This window comes from Antechinus flavipes, chromosome 2, assembly GCF_016432865.1.
Source record: "Antechinus flavipes isolate AdamAnt ecotype Samford, QLD, Australia chromosome 2, AdamAnt_v2, whole genome shotgun sequence".
In the NCBI taxonomy this organism is placed as follows: domain Eukaryota; kingdom Metazoa; phylum Chordata; class Mammalia; order Dasyuromorphia; family Dasyuridae; genus Antechinus; species Antechinus flavipes.
The window spans coordinates 102531116-102547653 of record NC_067399.1 but is presented as its reverse complement, the minus strand read 5'-3'; positions in this window follow the sequence as shown (position 1 = coordinate 102547653).

The following is a 16538-nucleotide window of genomic DNA, read 5'->3' as shown; positions in this document are numbered from 1 at the left end:
TTTAATTAGCTTGCCTAAGGTCACACAGCCAGGCAGTGTTAAGTGTCTGAGATCAGATTTGAACTCAAGTCCTCCTGACTAAAGGGAAAATTTCTTTTTGTATTGATATTTATTAGGTATATTGGCCTATAGTTTTCTTTTTCTTATTTATTTCTCCATGATTTAAATATTAAGGCTGTCTTTGCACTGAAGAATTAATTTTGCAAGATCTTTACTTTACTTCTATTTTTTCAATCAGTTTATGTACTATAAGAATTTATTATTTTTTTTAATGTTTAATAGAATTTACTTGTAAATCTATCTGGTTGAGTCATGCTGTGTGGGTCAGAAATCATTAATAAAAAAGACTATATAGATCTCTAGAAGCAAAGCAAAGTTTATTATATGTTCTCCCGAGAATCGGGAATCACACCCATTGAGCAGACAATCGAAAGGAGGAAGCACCATAGGAGGCAGGGTCAAGGCTTTTAATCCCTAATGCAAATTCCCCCTCCCACCATTGACCCTCATCCATATTGGCTGAGGAGCTTACATTCTAAACTCGGGAACTACCCAAGAAATTGAACTTGACCAATAAGTACATAGTTGCCCATATTTGGTTGAAATAGGGAGGATAACAAGAAGGGGGCTTAAGTATGCCCTTAGGGGGATAACAGGGAGGAGACTTGAAGTGTGTCCTTAGGAGAATAGCAGGGAGGAGACACTTTAAGTATGCCCTTGATTTAATGCTTAAAGTCCTTCAGGCCTACTCAAACTTTGAAATAGATGAAGCCTTACTCGATTTTCACAACTGTCTTGAAAGATCTCACCTTATCTTGTTCAATGCTTTTTTAATATTTCAAGAACTAATGATTTAATCAGTGTGGGTGCTCCTTCTACCGTGACAGATCGCAACCTCTTTAAAATTTAGTGGATGATCTTTGAGAGTTGCTGTGAATTAAAACAATTGTCAGTTCTCCTTTGTACTTGTCAAATTGGCACAGATTTTTTTTTTAAATTTTAAAAAATTTTTATTATAGCTTTTTATTGATAGAACATATGCCTGGGTAATTTTTTTTACAACATTATCCTTTGCACTCACTTCTGTTCCGACTTTTCCCTTCCTTGCCTCCACTCCTTCCCCTAGATGGCAGGCAGTCTTATACATGTTAAATATGTTATAGTATATCCTAGGTACAATATATGTGTGCAGAAACATACAGTTCTCTTGTTTTGGCACAGATATTTTAAAAAAAGGTCATAATTCATGTTGGAAAAGCCATGGATATAAGACTACACTATTGGTAGAGTAGTGGATTGGTTCAGCTGTTCTGGGGGGAAATTGTAATTATGGGGGAAAGGTGATGAAACTTATTATTTCGATTGATTCAGCAATTTCACCACTGGAGATACAATCCAAAGAGTTAAGGAAAGGAGAGAAAGCCCTCATATATACCAAAATATTCACAGTAGAATTTCAAGTGATAACAAAACACTGGAAATTAATTTGATGATCATCAATTAGGAAATGGATGAACAAATTAGGATATATGATTGTAATGGAAAATGATTGTTCCACAAGAAATGATAAATATAGGAGCTGAAAGAAACATGATATTTATATGATCTGATATAAGATGAAATAGCCATAGCAAGAGAGAAATATATACAGACTATAATGATGTAAATTTAAAATCACTAATAGGAAACTGAATTCCAAGTAATTTTAACAACCAAATGAAGTCCTTTAGAACAATTAACAAAACCTAAGTTTTAAAACAAAAATCTTTTAGTGGAAAGATGGATGAGAATTGATGCTGAATTGTGGCATGCCTGATTAAATATAGATTGTCTGGATCTCAATTAACTGTTTTCCTTGTTATAAGGGAAGCTCAGTTCAGGGTGGGGGTCATGGTAGGTAGAGAATTAGACATAACTGAGTAAAACTCAAAAACCAACAACACATTTTTTAAAAATTTAAGTTTCTGTGGCTGAAAAACTTACCATTTTTCAGGCAACCAAGGACTAGTTCAGCAAATATACATTTCAATATTTAATAACACTAAAATTCTGCAACTTTGTAAAACCTGAAAGTCAATATGTTTTGTTGGCCTATTCTTTGAGGAAATAAGGTCATTTTCCACCATACAATGAGGGATTGGGATAGGACTCTAGTGAAGCATATGATCTCAAACATAAATAAGCAATATCACATATGGCCAGAATACTCTTGCTGGAGGAAAGACTTGTTCAAATCCTTCATGACCTGAATTTAAATATACAATTATCTCTTCCACATTGTGGAAATCAGGGGCTTAGCACTCCTGTGATATGGAAAATATATTAAAAAATTTTGGTCCTCCCTTTTATAGTCTAAATGACACAAGATACAAAAAAAAGTAAAAAATACAAAAATCACTGCAAGATCACCATGTGATGTCATGTGAGAGAATGCTGAAAACATAATTGGCATCCCCAAACCTGTATGTAGAACCACTATTGTTCTATTAAAAATTTACTTTTAAGAGAAAAAATTGTGTAGTTATTCTATGTTATTAAACAGTAAAATACATTCTATGCAGTGATATACATAATAGTAATACATTTTATGCATTTATGAGTTACTAAACTTTTAAAGATCTCTATTTTTCTAGTCTTTTTCATCATTTTCATTTTTTTTCACAAACTTTAACTTTTTTTAACTTTTAAAAAATTGTATATATTTATGGCATTAAAAGATAAAATATATCATATTCTACATTTTTTTGGTGCATTTCTGAGTTTCTAAACTTTGTGTATCATTTGTGGTTTCTGCCAAATTTTCCAAAAATTCCTATTTAATTTATTTTGCCAATCCCCAACATCAAAACCATGATGGAGAAAGTTGTGATGGGGAAAGTCATCTTTGTAGCTGTTACTGGGGGTAAATCATTTAATCTCTACGTGCCTCAGGCAAATGTCTAAGGTTTGTTGATCTATCAGTCTAAGTTGGTCCATTTCTAAGATAGAATGAGTTCTAATGCTGAGAGGTCTCAGGATTTCATACATTCTTCAGTATTTGATTATGTTGATGGTTATGAAGTAATTGACACTTTTTCCTGATAATTTCAGTATGGAGTTAAACTTTAAATCTAAATACTAGCTTTGAAATAAGCTCTCCTCTTGGGACCATAGGATATCCTGTAATTATGAATTAGATGGTATTGTTGTTTGGGTCTTTACCTGGTTATAGCTACAGAAGATGTCTAGTCAGTTTAGTTCATTTTTTTTTCAGTCACCCACTCTCCCTACAGTGCTCATTATCTTTATATTAGTTTGTACAACATGTACAAATACTAGCTAACTTTGAGCCTTTGAAATAACATGGACCTCTCAGTACATAAATCCTAAATCTGGATATCTGAGGAATTTTTGGCAGATCCACCAAGAAACATAGCCAATCTAGATGTCAGAGGTATTTCTTGAGTTTTAAGCCAGCTAAGACTATTAACACATTACCCATACTCCAAAGGAATGTGGTCATTTTGTACAGTTAAATATTCTACAGGGAATTGAGTGATTTTACTATTATAAATTTTTAAGAAGTGTAAATTTCATTACTTTGACATTTATGTACCTGAACAACAAGACTTCCATTGCAAACTACATTTGAATCATGGAACCACCAGAGAAGGTACAATCACTTTAATTGTTTTCACAAAAATGACTCAGGCTAAATTTGAAAGTATGCTCTTTAAAAAGAGGATGAAAGCAGGGGGGAAAGCTGCCCAAGACATTTGTCCATTTCAATTTTACCTGAAAAAAATTTAATGATACCAATGCTATATTTATGTGGCTAGGACTAATTGATCAAACTATAACGTGCTAATATTTTTCAGCCATTATAATAATTAAGAAACAATCTTATTTCAGAATCAATCCAATTCAGTCTTTAAGATAATAGGAATAACCAAATTAAAATTCTGATGATTTTGGTTATTTCAGTGATCAAATTAGATTAAAGAGATGACAATCCATTTGATTTCTTGGTAGATGACCCACTTGGATAAATGTGGCAAAGTAAGTATATAGCTCTTATTCCCAAGATTGAAAGATCTGAAGGGAGTAGAAAATTAGTTTTGCACATTAAGGATGAATACTTGTGAGGGTACCTGAGCCTGAGGATAGAGACAGGATAGACAGGATTTAAGAGATGATAAAAGGGTCAAAACCCAAAATGATATTTCTATGGGATAAGACTGTTGATCCAGAGGACATTTGTGTATGATATTTCTCTGAAATAACTCAAAAAATTGGCCAAAAGGCAAGACGGAATAGCGAGAGGACATTTTAAGATCTGAATGTTTTCTGGATGTTACACTAACAGGGAGTTCCTGCTTTGCTCACTGACAATTTTATCAACCAATAAACATTTACTAAGTATCCACTAAGTGCTTGGTACTCCGATAGGGGATACAAAAAGAGACAAAGGACAGTCTCTATCCTTAAGGAGCTTGCAACTTGTTTAAAAGAACTGCCTGATTGTTGGAAATGATCCAACCACTCTGGAGAGAGCAGTCTGGGTCTAAAAGATTACCAAACTATGCATAGTCTTTGGTTCAGCAATGTCTCTACTGGGTCTGTATCCTAAAAAGATCATCAAAGAGTCAAAAGGACTCACATGTGCAAAACTATAGCAGTTCTTTTTCTAGTGGCAAGGAACTGGAAACTGAGTGGATGCCCATCAGTTGGAGAATGGCTGAATAAGCTATGGTATATGAATGGAATGGAATGTTATTGTTCTGTAGGAAATGATCAGCAGTAGGAATTCAGAATACTCTGGAAAGATTTATTCTGATGCGGAGTGAAGTGAGAAGAACCAAGAGAACATTGTACAGAACAAAGATTTTGTGATGATTCAACTTGGCTCTTTTTAACAACGAGGTGATTCAAAACAATTCCAATGAACTTGGTATGGAAAAGTGCCATTCAAATCTAGAGAGAGGACTTTGGAAACTGAATGTGGATCAAAGCATAATATTTTTACCTTTTTGTTGTGGTTTGCTTTTTTTTTTCTTTCTCATGTTTTTTTCCCCCTTTTTATCAGATATTTCTTGTGCAAAATGATGAATATGAAAATATGTTTAGAAGAATTGCACATGTTTAACATATATTGAATTGCTTGCTGTCTAGGGGAGGAGGAAGGTGAGTAGAGAGGAAGAAAGAATCCCTGGGCTATGATTCTCTATTAAAGGAATTATAGGTCAGAGTGAAGGCCAATCTGGTAATCATTAGATTAGAAGAATTAGTCAGAGCAATTATACAAATGTTATGATAGAAATTTATACTTCAATCTTTTTCCAGGTAGTGACTTATGAGGGCATTTTGAACAAATGGAAATTTTTGAGGGTAGGGAAGGAAAAGGGAGAGCAGGTGTCACATTTTAAAATATAAGTTGTCTTACTCATTGGAATTTCCTTTAATAGGAATCATAACCTAGGGAGTTGGCCCTTGGTGTTTGTGTTAGGGGAACAAAAATGAGACCTGTTCTTTTTCATAGGTCAAGGTTGTGGGAGAGGAGAAGTGTGACCCAATCTGATTCTGTCACAAAGTGTACCAGCCTCTAATGCAAATGTAGCTTTTGGCTTGGTTGACTAGACTAGAGCATTAGACGGATTTTCTGTCCTATTATCATGAGAAACATTGGATCAGGAAGGAAGTCAGAGTTTACATTTCTAAGATTTTGTAAAGGTATTTTGAATATAAGAAGCTTTGATGAAGAATATGTTAGAAAAGTACCATTAGAAAATCTCATATTGAAGTGAAATCTGCCTTCCTCTGATTTCTATCCCTTCAAAAAGCTCAATACAAAAATGAATCTATGACCCCCTTTTTAAATGTGATGTCTCTTAAACAACTAATTATAGCCACCTTGTATTTAAATCTGTCTCTCTGTCTCTCTCTTCCCACCCCATCTTTCTCTCTCTTTCTCTCTCTCAAAATAATAGTTTTTTTATTTTCAAAATACATGCAAAGATATTTGCCACTGCATAAGTTTGTATTCCAAAATTTTCTCCTTCTCTTTCCCTATCCCCTCCCCTACACAGCAAGTAGTCCAATATGGATTAAACATGTGCAATTCTTCTAAACCATATTTCCACATTTATCATTCTGCACAAGAAAAATCACATCAAAAAGGAAAAAGATGAAAAAGGGAAAAAAAGCAGCAAGCAAACAACAACAAAAAAGGTGGAAATACTATGTTGTAATCCATATTCAGTCCCCACAGTCCTCTTTCTGAATGCAAATGGCTCTCTTCATCACAAGTCTATTGGAATTGACCTCATTGCTGAAAAGAGCCAAGTTCATCACAGTTAATTACCACATAATCTTCTTGTTGCTCTGTACAATGTTCTCTTGGTTCTTATGACTTCACTTAGTTTCAGTGTCTGTAATCGGACTTTTCTGAAATTATCCTGCCAAATATTTCTTATAAAAAAATATTCCATTACATTCATATACCGTAGCTTATTTAGCCATTCTCCAACTGATGGGCATCCACTCAGTTTCCAGTTCCTTGCCATTACAAAAAGGGTTGCTACAAACATTTTTGCACATGTGGGTCCTTTTCCCTTTTTTATGATCTCTTTGGGATATAGATGCAGTAGAGACACTACTGGATCAAAGGGTATGCATAGTTTGATAGTCCTTTGGGCATAGTTCCATATTGCTTTCCAGAATCAGATCACAATTCCACCAACAATGTATTAGTATCCTAATTTTTTCACATCTACTCCAAAATTTATCATTATCTTCTCCTGTCATCTTAACCAGTCTGAGAGGTAGGTGGTATTTGTCTTTGCATTTCTCCAATCAATAGTGATTTAGAGCATTTTTCATATGAGTAGAATTGTAAACCTTTTCTTTCATTCTTCTAATCTTCATAGTGGGAGAGGACTGAACTTGGAGTGAGAAAAACTTGGGTTCAAATTCTGTCTCATTCACTTGCTAGTTGTATGATTCCAAAAAAGTCACTTGCTCAGCCTCAGTTTCCCCATCTGTGAAATAAGGGTAACAGCAACATCCAGATTACAGTATTGTCTTGAGAATCAAAAGAGACAACATATGCAAAGTATTTGAAAATCTTAAAATGCTACATAAACTCCAATTATTATATTATTACTTTTGTTGTTATTGATGTTGTTGTTGTTTTTAGTTATTTTATAGGTTAAACATCTCCAGTTCCTCCAGTTATTCCTTACAGGACATACTTTTAAATTCCTTCATTATTTTGGTTATCTTCATGAACAGTTTCAATAGTCTATGTTCTTCTCTTTTAAAAATTGTGATGTGACATTTACCTCTCTCTAGTCTTCTGACTTTTCCCTTTTCCATGGTGTCCCAGGAATTATAGACAGTGCTCTTTCAATATCATGGGACATAATTTGTCCAGGCCTGTCTATTTGAATTCATTTAAGTTCTCACTTTAAACATTTCTATTATCTTGGATTTCAAATCTATCTTAATGATGTTTATTCTGCTTTTCCCAATTTGAATAAAGCAGAAATTTTTTTGAACCTCAAAGATGAAAAAAATCAAGACCTAAGGAGGTTGGTTAACTTAACTAAAATCACAAAGGAAGTCACAGAGATAGGGTCTAAACCCAACTCTCCTGGCAGTCTATTCATTATGCCATGCTGCCTTTGTGTGTTTTTTTAAAAAAAACTTTAGCCTTTCTAACACTTTTCTCATACCTTCATAAAATTCTTATGTGCTGATCTCTGCTTACGTGCTAATCCTTCTGTTTTTCATGAATGTCCTCCCATATTTTATAGATATATTTTGCTTCACCTTAATTTTTAAATGTATCATACATGCTCATATACGCATATAGACACATTCTTCCTACCCAGAAAGTCATCTTTTGTTATAAAGATTTTAAAAGAAAGAGAAAATAAGTAAAAAGTTCAACAAAAGCAACAAATTCATCAACCATATCTGACAATAGAATTATGCATGTAGTATATTCTATATTTTCTTGATCTCTGCAGTGAAGGAAAGTGGATTTTCTTAATTTTTCACCAAGGTAAAACTTGATCATGGTAATTACAGAACAAACAATTTTGATTTTGTTGTTATTGTTGGCATTCTATATATTTATTAATGTACCACCATTTGTTTACTCTTTCCCAAATTTGTGGGCACATTTTTTTCTAGTTCTTTGCTCTAACATAAAAGTGCTGCTGTGAACATTTTGGTGTTTATAGCACCCTTCATTCTGTCTTTTGACCTCCTTGAGAAATATGATAGGATCTCTGGTTCAAAGGGTAGGAAAAGTAGTCACTTATTAAAAAAAAAAAAAAAAAAACACAATTCCAAATTGCTTTCCAGAATGATTGGGCTAATTCTCAGGTTCATCAACAATTGTTAGTATACCTGTCTTTTTATAGTCCCTCCAAAACAGATTATTTGTATCTTTTATGTATATCCTTTTCAAATTTGAGTTCATCAGAAGGCTTTTTAAAAGACAACTAAAGTGGTTTCTTTAACTATCTCTTTTTTCTTTCTCCTCCGGATTTTTTGCAGAATTTCTTAATTCTGAAACCTCCAGTATTATCTGACTCTTCCTTCCTCCCAGCATTTTCTTCCTTCACTATTAAGTGACATGGTAACTTTCCCTCAAGTTTCCGATTGCTTCTCCTTCATAATCAATTTGGATGGTACAATATATAGACTACTGAGCATGATGCCAAGAAGATTTGAGTTCAAATCCTGCTTCAGATACCTCAGATATTAGATATGATCCTCAGCAAGTTACTTAAGCTCTGCCTCAGTTTCCTTATCTATAAAATGAGGATAGATAGCACCTATCTCTGAGTTGTTATAATTGTTAAGTGTTTAGCACAGTGATACATAGTAGGCACTAAATTGTTAGCTATAATAATTGTTTTTATTTTTATTAGCTTTCTTGATCAGGATAAAGTTCTGAGAAACAATACCCCTAATTCTACTTTTTGAGCAGTAAAAGAATCAACTAGGCAAGTTAAGAATTTACCAGATGGTTTGTTTTTAGCAGAATGAAATTTTATCTAGTTATCTGGATAGTTAAAACCTTCCCTAATTACTAATGACTATATCTTAATTCTGTTATTTCTGAATATGATATGTAATAGGAAAACATGAATCATATAATAGGGATTGGGGGCTGGAGTTATTTGGTTTAGCAGGAAAGATATCTACTCCCTTTCAGATGGGTTCCACCCTTATGTGGGTGGAGTTACTTTCAGCTACTCACTTCAGAACTTGTGGGTGTGACTTTTCCTTTTAGTCAATGACTTCATTCACTGCACTCCAGGGGGATTTAGGAGTAGGGCACATGCTTGGGCCAAATAAACTTGGAGTAGGAAATAGAACAATAGGAAGGAGGTCTGACTGAGACCTAAGAGAGCAACTGCCTCTAAGGAAAGTGATTCCAGCTCCTCTCTATTTTTCAAGCTTCCCCAGGACGTCACTGTTTAGCTCATTCTATGCCCTGGGGAATGCTCATGCATATAAATTTAGGTGACTTAAACTATTCCCTAGTTTGAAGAGTTATAATACTGTTTATTAGAAAAAATGTCTTTTGTTCATTTTCAGCTCCTAGCTGGGTAATCCTCTTCTCCCACTGGTAATTTAGAAATGAGAGCTTCCTTCCTCTTTTTTGTGTAGCTGATCTTAATCCCATCTACAACTGCCTTTAAACATATTTCAGTATATTCAGAATAATAAAGCCTTGGGTTACCATAGTCTTCTTACTATTGATTTACAGAGCTTAAGTGAATAGCAATATCAAGTATAAAATCCTCCCACCACACTTGGGTAGAGCTTGGCTGAGTCCACGGGACCTCACTGCTCCAATTTATAGAAGAGATCTTTTGTCCACCCTTATGGTTTGCTCACAGTTCACTGGAGTTACCTATCGTCAATAGGAGAAAGAGGTCCCTAAAGGGTCTGTTCTTGCTAGTAGATATCTCAGCCTAAAGTTAGGAAAACCTGAGTTTAAATCTGGCCTCAGAAATGTTCTAGCTGTCACCCTGACCAAATCACTTAATCTGTGTCTATATCAAATAATAGGTCTACCTAGTGTGCAGCACAGTGTCTAGCATATAGTAGATGATTAATAAAGACTTGTTCTCCCTCTCTCCCGGTCCTCCCACCCCATCCCCACCCACCCCACCCCCAGCTTTCTTTCCTTCCCTTCCTGTTGGATGGTGGGAAATACATAGCTAGTAATCACAACTGTAAGTGGGAGTGGGATGAACTCACTTATAAAACAGAAGTGGACAGCAGAGTAAGTGTGTGTGTGTGTGTGTGTGTGTGTGTGTTTATTACAAACACACTTGAAGCAGAAACACACATACAAACAATGTAAAGGTAAGGGGTTAGAGCAAATTTTAATATGCTTCAGTTGAAGTTTTAAAAAAAGGCATAGGGATCAGTCATCTCAGACAAAACAAAAATAAAAATAGATCTAATTAAAAGAGATAAATAAGGAAACTATAACTTTGCTAAAAGTCATAAGAGTCATTAGAGTCAATACTAAACATATATACACCAAATGGAATAGCATCCAAATTCTTTTTTTTTTTTTTTTTTTTTTTTTGCTTTTTGCAGAGGCAATTGAGGTTAAGTGACTTGCCCAGGGTCACACAGCTAGGAAATAGGACTAGATTTGAACCCAGGTCCTCCTGACTTCAGGTCTGGTGTTCTATCCACTGCACCACCTAGCTGCCCCAACACCTAAATTCTTAAAGGAAAAGTTAAATAAATCACAGGAAGAAATAGACAGTAAAACTATATTATGAGGGATCTCAACTTTCTTCTCTCAGAACTAGATAAATCTAACCAAAAAATAAACAAAAAAGAAGTTAAAGAAATGAACATAATTTTATTGTTTTTCTTACTAGTATTTTATTTTTTCAATTACATATAAAAATAAATTGTAAATTCATTAAATTTTTTTAATTCTAAATTATCTCCAACCCTTCTTCAAGATGCTAAGCATCTTGACATAGGTTATATATGTGCAATTACATAAAACTTATTTCTATATTAGTCATGATATGAAATAAGAAATAGAGAGAAAGAAATAAAAGCATGAACAAAATAAAGAAAATGAAAATAGTATGTTTCAGTCCACATTCAGATTCCATAAGTTCTTTTTCTAACATGTGGATAGCCATTTTCATCATGAGTCCTTTGGAATTATCTTGAATCATTGTGTTGCTGAGAATACTAAGTCATTCATAATTGATTATTGTATAATTTTGCTATTACTATGTACAATGTCTCCTGGCTCTCTTCACTTCATTTTTAAAAATCACTTCACATAAAACTTTCCAGGTATTTCTGGAAAATTTTTATTATTATTTCTCAAGCACAATAGTATTCCATTATATTTTATATACTAAAACTTGTTCAGCCAATCACCATTTGATGGGTATTCCCTCAATTTCCAATTCTTTGCTACCACAAAAAGAGCTATTATAGATATGTTTGTACATATAGGTTCTTCCCCCTTTTCTGGTGATCTCTTTGGGACATAAACCAAGTAGTAGTATTGCTGGGTCAAAGAGTATATATAGTTTGATTGCTTTTTGGCCATTGTTTCAAATTGCTCTCCACAATGGTTGGATTAGTTCACACTTCCAACAACAGTACATTACTGTCTCAATTTTCCCACATTTCCTTCAACATCTATCATTCATATTAGCCATTCTGATAGGTATGAGAAGGTACCTCAATTATTTTAATTTGCATTTCTCTAATCAATAGTGTGATTTTGAGTATTTTTTCATTTGACTTGAGATAGCTTTGATTTCCTCATCCTCATCCTGTATCCTTTGATCATTTGTCAATTGGTAAATGATTCTATTCTAAATTTAGTCCGGTTTGCTGAAAAATGAGGCTTTTATTAGAGATACTAGCTGTAAAAAATTTCCTCAGCTTTCTGCTTTCCTTCTAAGCTTGGTTACATTGGTATTGTTTGTAAAAAAATTAATATAATCAAAGTTATCTATTTTATGTTTTATAAGGCTAACTCTTATCTAGTAAAAACTTCTTTCTTTTTCCATGGATTTAACAGATAAACTCTTCCTTATTTTTGTGATTTACTTATGTAATTCACTTTTATGTCTAAATAATGTAACTATTTTGACCTCATTTTATATAGGGTAAGATATTGTTCTATATCTAATTTCTGCCCTACTGTTTTCCAGTTTTTCCAGCAGTTTTTTGTTTTTGTTTTTTAAGAATGAGTTCTTGTCAAAGAAGCTGGAGTCTGGGTTTGTCAAACACTAGATTACTATGGCCATTTATTATTATGTCTTATGTATCTAATCTATTCCACTGATTTACCATTCTACTTAGCTAGTCCTAGATAGTTTTGATGATTACCAACTTATAATAAATATAGTTTTGAGATCTGATATGGTTAGGTTATCTTCCTTCACTTTTTTTTGTTGTTAATTCCCTCAATATTTTTGATCTGTTGTTCTTCCAATGAATTTGTTATTATTCTTTTTGGCTCTATAAAATAAATTTTTAGTAGTTTCATTGGTATGAAACTGAATAGGTAAATTAATTTAGGAAGAATTAGAATTTTTATTATTTTTTTCAATTGTTTAGATCTATCTTTATTTGTGTGGAAAGTGTTTTGGAATTGTGTTTAGATGGTTCTTGGATTTGTCTTACTATGTAAATGCTCAAGTTTTTGTAATTGTCTGCAGTACTTTTATAAGAAATTTCTCTTTCTATCTCTTTCTGCTGCTTTTTGTTGTCATTATATGAAAATACTTATCATTTATGTAGATTTATTTTATAGGTTGCAACTTTGCTGAAGTTGTTAATTTTTTAAACTAGTTTTCTAATTGATTTTCCAGATGAACAGAGTTTTAGAACAGTCAGAGATCATAGATCTCTGGAGAAAATTGAATGGCAATAGAAGTGAACGAGATAAGGTGAGATCTTTCAAGACAGTTGTGAAAATCGAGTAAGGCTTCCTCTATTTCAAAGGTGAGATCTTTCAAGACAGTTGTGAAAATCGAGTAAGGCTTCCTCTATTTCAAAGTTTGAGTAGGCCTGAAGGACTTTAAGCATTAAGTCAAGGGCATATTTAAAGTGTCTCCTCCCTGCTATTCTCCTCAGGGCATATTTAAGCCCCCTTACTGCCATCCTCCTAAGGTCATACTTAAAGTCTCCTCCTTGTTATCCCCCTAAGGGCATACTTAGGTCCCCTTCTTGTTATCCTCCCTATTTCAACCAAATATGGGTCAAGTTCAATTTCTTGGATAGTTCCTTCGTTTAGAATGTAAGCTCCTCAACCAATAAGGATGAGGGTCAGTGTTGGGAGGGGTAAATCTGCGTTAGGGATTAAAGTGTTGACCCTGCCCCCTACGGTGCTTCCTCCCTTCAATTGTCTGATCGATGGGTGGGACGCCTGATTCCCCCGAGAATGTGTAATAAACTTTGCTTTGCTTTTAGAGATCTCTCCAGTCTTTTTTTAATTAGATTTCTGACCCACACAGAAGGCACTTACACAAAAATTAACTATGTATTAGGGCATTTAAAACTTCACAAACAAATGCAGAAAGGCAAATATACTAAATGCATCCTTTCTGGACTATAATGCAAGAAAAATTACATTCAATAAAGGGCAACAAAATAGTAGATTAAATTTAATTGGAAATTAAATAATCTAATCCAAAGAATGAGGTCAAAGAACAATTATAGAAACAATCATTTCATTAAAAAGAATAATGAAACAATATGCCAAAACTTATGAGATTCAACCAGTGTTATATCTCTAAGTGCTTAAATCAATAAAATTGAGAAAGAACAGATAAATGCATTGAGCATGCAACTTCTTAATTGAAGAAAAAAATTTAAATATTTAATAAACACCAAATTGAAAATCCTTACAAATCAAAGGCGAGGTTAGTAAAATTGAAAATAAGAAAACCATTAACTCCTAAGTAAAACTAGGAGCTGGTTTTATGGGAAAAAACCAATAAAATAGACTAATTGGTGGTTAATTTGGTTTTTAAAAAAGAAGAAAATCAAACTACCAGTATCAAAAATGAAAAAAGGTGATTATACACCAAATTTAGATGAAATTAATCATTAGGAGCTATTTTGCCCAATTATATGCCAGTAAATCTGACAATCTAAGTAAAATGGATGAATGTTTACAAAAAACATAAATTGTCCAGATTAACAATATAAATAGAATACTTAAGTAATCCTATATTACAAAAAGAAATTGAATAAGACATTAATAAACTCCCTAAGAAAAAATTTCCAGCATCAGATGGATTCACACGGGAATTTTATCAAACATTAAAAGAATAATTAATTCAAATCCTATATAAACTATTTGGAAAAATAGGAAAAGAAAAAGTCCTACCAAATTCCTTTTATGACACAAATATGGTGCTGATATCTAAACCAGAAAGAGCAAAACTAAAGAAATCTATAGAATAATTTCCTTAAAGAATGTTTTTAAAAATATTTTTATTTTCCTCAATTACATATAAAAACAATATTTAAAATTTGTTGTATTTTTTTTAAATTTTGAATTCTAAATTTTATCCTTTTCTCCCTTTCTCCCGTGTCTCTTCTCTGAGATGGTAAGCCATCAGATATAGGTTATATAGGTATAATCATGTAAAACATTTTAATGAATATTTTAAATAAAATACCAGCAAAGAGCAATATATCACAAGGATCATACATTATGACTAGGCAGTATTTATATCTGAAATGCAGGACTGGTTAAATATAAGGAAAACTATCAGCATAAGAGACCATATTAATAACAAAAACAAGAAAAGTCATATGATTATCTCAATAAATGCAGAAAAAGCTTTTGACAAAATACAATATTCATTTCTATTAAAAACACCAGAAAACATAGCATTAAATGGAACTATCCTTAAAATGATAAGTGGAAGTTTTCTAAAATCATCAGCAACCATTTACTGTAATGGGGATAAAAGTTAGAAGCCTTCCCAATAAGCCAAGATGCCCATTATCATCACTATTATTCAGTATTATACTAGAAATGCTAGTTATAGCAATAAGAAAAGAAAAAGAAATGGAAGATATTAGAGTAGATAACAAGAAAAAAAGCTATGATTCTGAAAATGATGATCGTATACTCGCAGAATTCTAGAGAATCAACTAAAAAACTAGTTAAACTAGTTGAAATAATGAACAACTTCAGCAAAGTTATAGGATATAAAATAAAGCCACATAAATAAACGATCCGTATTTCTCTATATTACCAACAAAGTCCCAAACCAAGAGACATAAAGGTAACTTCCTTTTAAAATAACTGTAAATGACATAAAATACTTGACCTGCCAAGAGAAAACCAGGAACTATGTGGATATAACTACAAAAGACTTTTCACACAAATAAAGTCAGATTTAAACTACCAGAAAAAATTTGCTCCTAAGTAGGCCAAGCTAGTATATTAAAGATGATAATTCTATCTTAATTCATTTATTTAGTGCCATACCAGTCAAGTTCCAAGAATTTATTTTATAGAGCTAGAAAAAATAATAACAAAATTTATCTGGATGAATAAAAGGTCAAGAATATTTTTAAAAAAAATCAATGAAAAATAATGTGAAGGAAGGGGACCAAGCTGTGTCAACTCTCAAACTGTATTATGTGGTAATCATCAAAACAAGCTGGCACTAAGAAATAGGTTCAATAGAATATATCAAGTACCCAATAAATAGTAGGTAATGAGCAGAGTAATTCAGTGTTTGATAACTACGTAACAACATATAAAAAGGATAATTTTGATTATATTAAATTAAAAAGGGGTTGCACAAACAAAATCAATGAAGCCAAAATCAGAAGAAAGCAAAAAACAGGGGATTTTTTTTTTTAACAGAAGTTTCTCTAAATTTTTTAATTTCACATCTATATGGCAAACCAACTCAAATGTATACAAGTATACAAGTCATTCCCTAATTGATAAACGGTCAAAGGATATGAATAAGTTTTTGGATGAAGAAATCAAAGTTTGCTTGTTGTTTCCTTTCTCATTTTTTTCCCTTTTGTTCTAATTTTTCTTGTCCAGCATAATTGGGAAAACATATATTGAAGAATTGTATATGTTTAACATATATTGGATTAATTTCTGTCTAAGGGAGGGAATGGGAGGAAGGGTGGGAGAAAAAATTTGGAACACAAAATTTTGCAAGAGTGAATGTTGAAAACTACGCATAGATTTTGAAAAATAAAAGCTAAATAAATACGTTTTATACACACACACACATATATATATGAAGAAATCAAAGCTATCTAAAGTCATATGAAAAAACTTTTCTAAATTACTATTGTTGAGAGAAGTGTAAGTTAAAATAACAGGTATCCCTTCATACTTATCAGAATGGCTAATATGAACAAAAGGAAAATGACAAATGTTCAAGTGATGTGGAAAAAGGAAAATGACAAATGTTCAAGGGATGTGGACAAATTGGGACACTAATGACTTATTAGTAAAGTTGTGAACTTATCCAATCATT